The following is a 6,773-nucleotide window of genomic DNA, read 5'->3' on the forward strand; positions in this document are numbered from 1 at the left end:
ACAATAAAAAATAAAATAAAATTATATAAAAAAACAAAAAATAGAGTATTTTACAATGTGACAGAAAATTTGAGGTTCCAACTGTCTTCCCAAATCTAGGAAGAATGTGAAACAGTTGCATGCTACCATTTCTCCAGCTGCATATGTCTTCGCCCAGCACTGAAAAAAAGAAAAAAAAAATCCCAGCATACTTCAGTCCATTCTGACTTTACTTTTATTTCCTTTTTGTTTGATTGATTGATTATTAATTTGTTTATTCGAAGCACAGCAGAGCTTTCTTTTTTAATATTAGAAAACCCTTCAGTGTGTATATGGCTCTTTTCCCAGCTCTCAGCTATAAAAAACAGCCAGGTAGAATTTTTTTCCCCTCAGACCGGAAGAGCAGGCAGGTTTTTCTTTTCAGGGCTGTGCATCAGGGCTCAGTGAGAAACTTCATCCACTTATTTTATACCTTTTGTTCCATATAGTCTTTTAAAATTTCATATTTTAAAGTACTGAAATGTACGAGCTCTTAACCAGTACACCACCAGGGCCCCATTACATATATTACACACAAATAAGTTCACAAATTATAAGTGTGCTGGTATACAGTGTTTCATAAACTAAATATACCCAGGCAACCAGCACAAGAGTGAACAAAACTACCAGCTTAAGAAAACACCTCACTGGGCTCTTCTGTAATCACTATTATTGTTGTTGGTGCCATACAGTTGGTTCGACTCATAGTGACCCTATGTACAACAGAACTAAACACTGCCCAGTCCTGCGCCATTCTCACAATCATTGTTATGCTTGAGCCCATTTTTGCAGCCACTGTATCAATCCATCTCCCTGAGGAACTTCCTCTTTTTCACTGGCTGTCTTCTATACTGGAAACTCTGGTGGCGTAGTGGTTAAGTGCTATGGCTGCTAACCAGAAGGTTGGCAGTTCAAATTCCCTAGGTGCTCCTTGGAAACTCTATGGGGCAGTTCTACTCTGCTGTATACGGTCACTCTGAGTTGGAATTAACTCGATGGCAATGGGTTTGGTTTGGTTTTCGTTTTCTACTGTACCAAGCATGATGTCCTTCTCCAGGGACTGATCCCTCTAATAACACATCCAAAGTATGTACGATAAAGTCTCGCCAACCTTGCTTCTAATAAGCATTCTGGCTGTACTTCTTCCAAGACAGATTTGTTCGTTCTTCTGGCAGTCAATGGTATATTCAACATTCTTTGCCAACACCATAATTCAAAGCATCAATTATTCTTTGGTCTTCCTTATTCATTGTCCAGTTTTTGCATGCATATGAGGCTATTGAAAATAGCATCACTTGGGTCAGAAGTGATTATCTTTTCAGAAATAGTCATAATTGTGATTTCTAATTCCATAGATAAATTTTTGCTTATTTTAGAACTTAATGTGAACAGAATAAGACAGTTTTGTACTCTTTTCTGACTTATTTTGCTCTGTTTATGTATGTATTATATAGTTTATTATCATCTTTGTACAGAATTTAACTTTAGGAAAATACCTCATATTATTTATCCATTCTATTGATAAACTTTTAGGCAGATATAATTTTTGTTTATTCTGAATAGGTTTGATTTGCCATTATTTCTCTAGATGACTGAGTTAAAAACTTAAATCATTGTGTTTTCATATATCACTGGATTCAATTTTCTAATATTTGTTTAGGATATTTCATCTATGTTCATGAAGGAGATTGTTATTGTACTCTTTCTTGTTATGTCCTTGTCAGGTTTTAGTATATATTTTTTTTCTTGGTAAGTCTTGCTAGAGGTATCTATTTTATTATTCTTTTAAAGAGCCAAAGCTTTATTTTTAAATTTTCTCCATTGTAGATTTTTTCAGTAATTCATGCTTTTAGGTTTTTTTGTCAAACATTCCATTTAGATTTGATTTTCTATTCTTTTTCTAGCTTCTTGTCTTGGAAACTTTGCTCATTGTATTTTTTTAATAACACATATATTTTAAGCTACAAATTTCCCTCTGAGCAATTCAACAGCTATATCCCACAAGTTTGATGTCTTATCTTCACAGAGATCAGATTACTTTCTAGTTTTCATTGTGACTTTTTTCCTTGGTCTATGCATAATTTATAAGCATTTTTTTAAAAATTTGCTTGGTAGATAGGGAATATTGTAGTTCTTTTTATTCTTAATTTTTAACTTAATTCCACTCGGTCATAGAACATAATCTGAATCATATTAATCTTTTAAAAAGTTGTTGAAGTTTTTTTTATATGCCAGTATATAGTCAATTTTGATAAATGTTACTTGAGCTTTTCAAAATAATGTGATTTCTGAGGCTATTGGAAATTATATTTTATATAATGCAATTATATAGGTCAACTTTAAAATTATGTTTGTTAGTTAGATCTTTTAACATTCTATAGTATATTCTGTAAAAGATTACTAGTTTAGGTTTTGTGTGCTTATTATGTCAGGTATTGAGAAAAGTTAGTTAATGTCTTCCACTCTAAGTATAGATTTGCCTAATTTTTCTTTTTAATCCCACTAATTTTTGCTTTACATATTTTTAAGTTAAGTTATTGAATCCAAACAGTTTTAGAATTGCTATGTTGTCTTCTTCCACTGTCCCATTTATCACCATGCAAAATCCTTCTTTATCTCCAGGAATCCTCCTTTTCCTGAAGCCTACTTTTTCTAATATTAGTAAAGCTACCCCAGGTTTGTTTTCTCTACCTCAGTTTTACTGATACGTCTTATCTCATCCCATAACTTTCAACGATTTGTGTGTGTGTGTGTGCGTGCGTGTGCGTGTCTTTGTCTTTCAGATGTGTCTCTTTCAAGGACTATTAAAAAAAAAATCAAACCTGTTGCCATCGAGTCGATTCCGACTCATAACGACCCTATAGGACGGAGTAGAACTGCTCCACAGAGTTTCAAAGGAGTGGCTGGTAGATTTGAACTGTCATCCTTTTGGTTAGCGGCCAAGCTCTTAACAGATGATCTTTTTTTCTTTTTCTCATCCAGGCCTATGTAACTACAAAAGCTGCGCTGGAATTCTCTGTTTCTCAGTAGCAGTCTTTTTCCTGGGTTTATCCCAGAATTTCTATATCTAGACAAGGCCCAGGATTATGAAATACACCCAGAGATAGCTGAAAATCATCAGATCAATCTCAAAAGAATACCTACTCTGTAGCCTGGAGACCTAGTTGCTTACACAGATTTCTGAATACTTTGTGTGTGTGTGTGTGTGTGTGTGTGTGTGTGTGTATCCACATTAATTCAGCTTTTTAGGTTGTTCTTAGCAGAAGTGTTACCCTTTAGTGAATTACTTCATCCTACCTGAAAACAAAAATCAGAAGTCAGCATGATTTTTAAAAGATGTTTGCAATTATAAATAGAATAATATTAATAAGGTATTTTTAATGTTAAGACTCATATCAGACTAGCAGAATAATCTTTCACAGGAAAGACTCATATCTAATGATAAATTAATGATTGTCAGTAGCTAAATTTCAGAGAAAGTGAAAAATGATTGTGTCATAAGTGGTCTTTTTTTCATAATTGTATCATATTTGTTTCCTTCTTAGACAAAAATATTACCATTATCACTGATATAATTTTAAAAATCATTACAGTTTTTTATTTTAGTTGTTACTAAAAGCATTTTTTTTTTAAAAAAAGCCTTGCAAAAAGAAACAAAAATTATGTGATATCTTTTTCTGTAGGGTCCCTACTCTGTGATATTAAAAGTTTAAAAAGAGCAAAAATTATTTGATATAACTTTTAATATCTTAAGGAAATGCTTTATATCACAACTAAGTAATATCTGTGTGCTATCACTATTCAGAAAGAAAGAGGGGCCATATACTATCAGTGGTAAATTACAGGATCACTGTGTTGTGTAGATTCAGTAGGTGTCCAGATGAAGATTTTTTTCCGTTTGTTAAATGAATTAATTAAAGATGTCAGACAGTTGCTGAAATATATATATAATACATATATATGTACAGATATATATAGTTTCTGAATATATATACAATGATAAAGAAGTCTGGAGGATATACATCTTTTTTTTATTTAATGATTTCTGGTGGAAACAGAATGAGATAAAAGAGAGGGTAAGGCGGACATTCTCTTTTTATTCTCTGTATAGCTTTACTGTTTATTTTTTCTTACAATTAGTATGTAATATATATTACCAGCGTAAAAAAAAAAAAAAAAACAATAAAAAGCTGAGAAAAGTATATCAGGCATTGAAGATAGTATCCACAAACTCATAGAAGTTCAAAACAGCAATGTCTTTGCCAGGAAAGTCCTGGTATTACTAGAGCATACCTTTCAAAATGGAGTCCTGCTAGGGCATGAGGGTCAGATGGGAACCAAGACTCAGAGACTCTTGCTGATGATACCAGACTTTATTCTGTAGGTGATAAAGAGGGATTTTTAGATTCTAAGTAAGGTGGGGGTAGTGACGTCACACAAATAAGTTTATACTTTCAAATTGAGTAACCCAGGTATTTACCAGAAGCTATTAGAGAAGATCATGAAGTAGAATGTAGGGGATTAGAACCAGAGTCAAAAAAGGTTATTGAAATACTCTAGGTGAGAAATTATTAAGGCCTGAATGATTGAACTGAGAGTAGGTATGAGAATATAATGTTGGATGTATTGAGTTTTTGATGACTGCTGGTAACCTATGTTGATACGTTGAGCAGTTTATTGGCTGTATGTCTGAAGTGCAAAGTAAAGTTCAAAACTGGATGTAAAGCCTTAAACATTTTCCAGCACATACATAGTAATTAAAGTTATTTTTACACTAGATGAAATCACCCTGAGAAAGCAATAAAGAGAAAAGGAAAGCAAAACAAGGACAGAAACCTTGGAAGTACTATCTAATCGTGCTAGGCTGAGGATATGATGCCCCATGAAATGGAACAGGGAGAGAGCAAAGACAGAGGGAATAAAAGTATCACAAAAGCTAAGAGTGAGTGAGTCAATAGTATACATAATGATATTCCAGGAATTACAATATTAATAAAGTTACAAAATATTCCATTTAGACAATTAGAGTATTAGTCATAATATATATCATGGTTTTATAGCTTTTGTTTTCTGACTATGATGCTATGATCTCAATGGAAGCATTTGATTACTATCTAAATACTTGACATTTATCTGAGAAAATATATACTAGAAATCTACATTTTACTGAAACAAATGGACAGAGGGAATATCAGTTGCTGAATGACTATAAACACACCATTTGAACAGCTACATGTAATATGATTGCTGCCTAAATGTGTTAGGATAAGTGGGAACTTGGCTTTTCTACCTAGTTTACCCAAAAGGTAAGATCTCCCAGAGGATGATGTTTAGAATTAACAACATCGACTAACTACATTTAACTAGGTCAACCTGCGTGAGATAATTAGCATACTTAATTTTGATTTTAAAGTGCCCCAAAGGAAGGTAGTATTTGTATGTTTACTAAGAAAACTTCAGTGAGGAAAAGAAGGTAAAGAACAACGAAGATAGGTTTAAATGTTAAGAAGTGACATAAAATATTTTGCCAGGATATTTTGTATATAAGGAAGACTTGTATTAAAATTTATAGATGCCTATCTGAAATTATTCACAGATGCGTTTCCCTCAAGTTCTCCTCTGCCTTAGGAAGATTATTGTATTTATTTCATATTTAGTAATCATTTAAGAATTATACTTTGTTAAATGTTCTGGAAGGGCAAATAAATATCTTAGAACATATTTGTTGGAATAAAGGTCTTCAGTTGACAGAATTTAGCTACTTTTGTTAAATTATGCAACTCGTTGTTAACAAGGGCCTTCACTATACTGAGACATTCAGCATCATGTAGCTGTCATCAATAGAAAGATATACATTTGTTCACATATTAACGTCCTTGACATTAGGATGCACCTTATAATGAAAACTGGTAGCATTTTTTTTTTCTTTTTTTTCTGGTATAAAATATCATTGTTTAGAAAATTGGGAGTGTTTTAGGCTAGATAAAAAAAAATATATGTATATATATGTGTAGGAGCCCTGGTGGCACAGTTAAGCACTTGGCTGCCAGCCAAAGATCAGTGGTTCAACCCACAAGCCACTCCATGGGAGAAAGACGTCACAGTAGGCTTCCATAAAGATTACAGCCTTGGAAACCCTATGGGGCAGTTCTACTCTGTCCTATAGGATCACTATGAGTTGGAATCGACTCGTCGGCAAGATATATGTGTACTTTTAGAATGAGTTTATGCTATCTACAAAAAAGCTTGATATAATATTGACTGAGATATCATTTAATATATAATATGAGTTGGAAAGAACTGACTTCTCAAAAATATTGAGTTTTCGAATCTATGATTGCAGAATACCTATCCATTTATTTAGATTGTCATAGATATCTTTTTCAGAGTTGCAGTTTTGTACATACAGATCCTGTACATATTTTGCTATATTTTACCCAAATATTTCGTTTTTGTGCTATTGTAAATGCTATTTTTTTAAATTTTTTCCCACTCAAAAATTTATAAATACATTGTTATGTGACTGTAATTGCTCTACCCATACTGTGACAGCACACTCCTCCCTTCCACCCCTGATTCCCCGTGTCCGTTCATCCACCTCCTAACCCTCCCTGCCTTCCCATCTCACCTCCAGACAGAAGCTGCCGGCTTAGTCTCTTGTATCCACTTGAGCTAAGAGGCACACTCCTCACGAGTATCACTTTATGTCCCACAGTCCAGTCCAATCCCTGTCTGAAGAGTTGGCCTCAGAAATT

This window comes from Trichechus manatus, unplaced genomic scaffold, assembly GCF_000243295.1.
Source record: "Trichechus manatus latirostris isolate Lorelei unplaced genomic scaffold, TriManLat1.0 scaffold00142, whole genome shotgun sequence".
Taxonomy (NCBI): domain Eukaryota; kingdom Metazoa; phylum Chordata; class Mammalia; order Sirenia; family Trichechidae; genus Trichechus; species Trichechus manatus.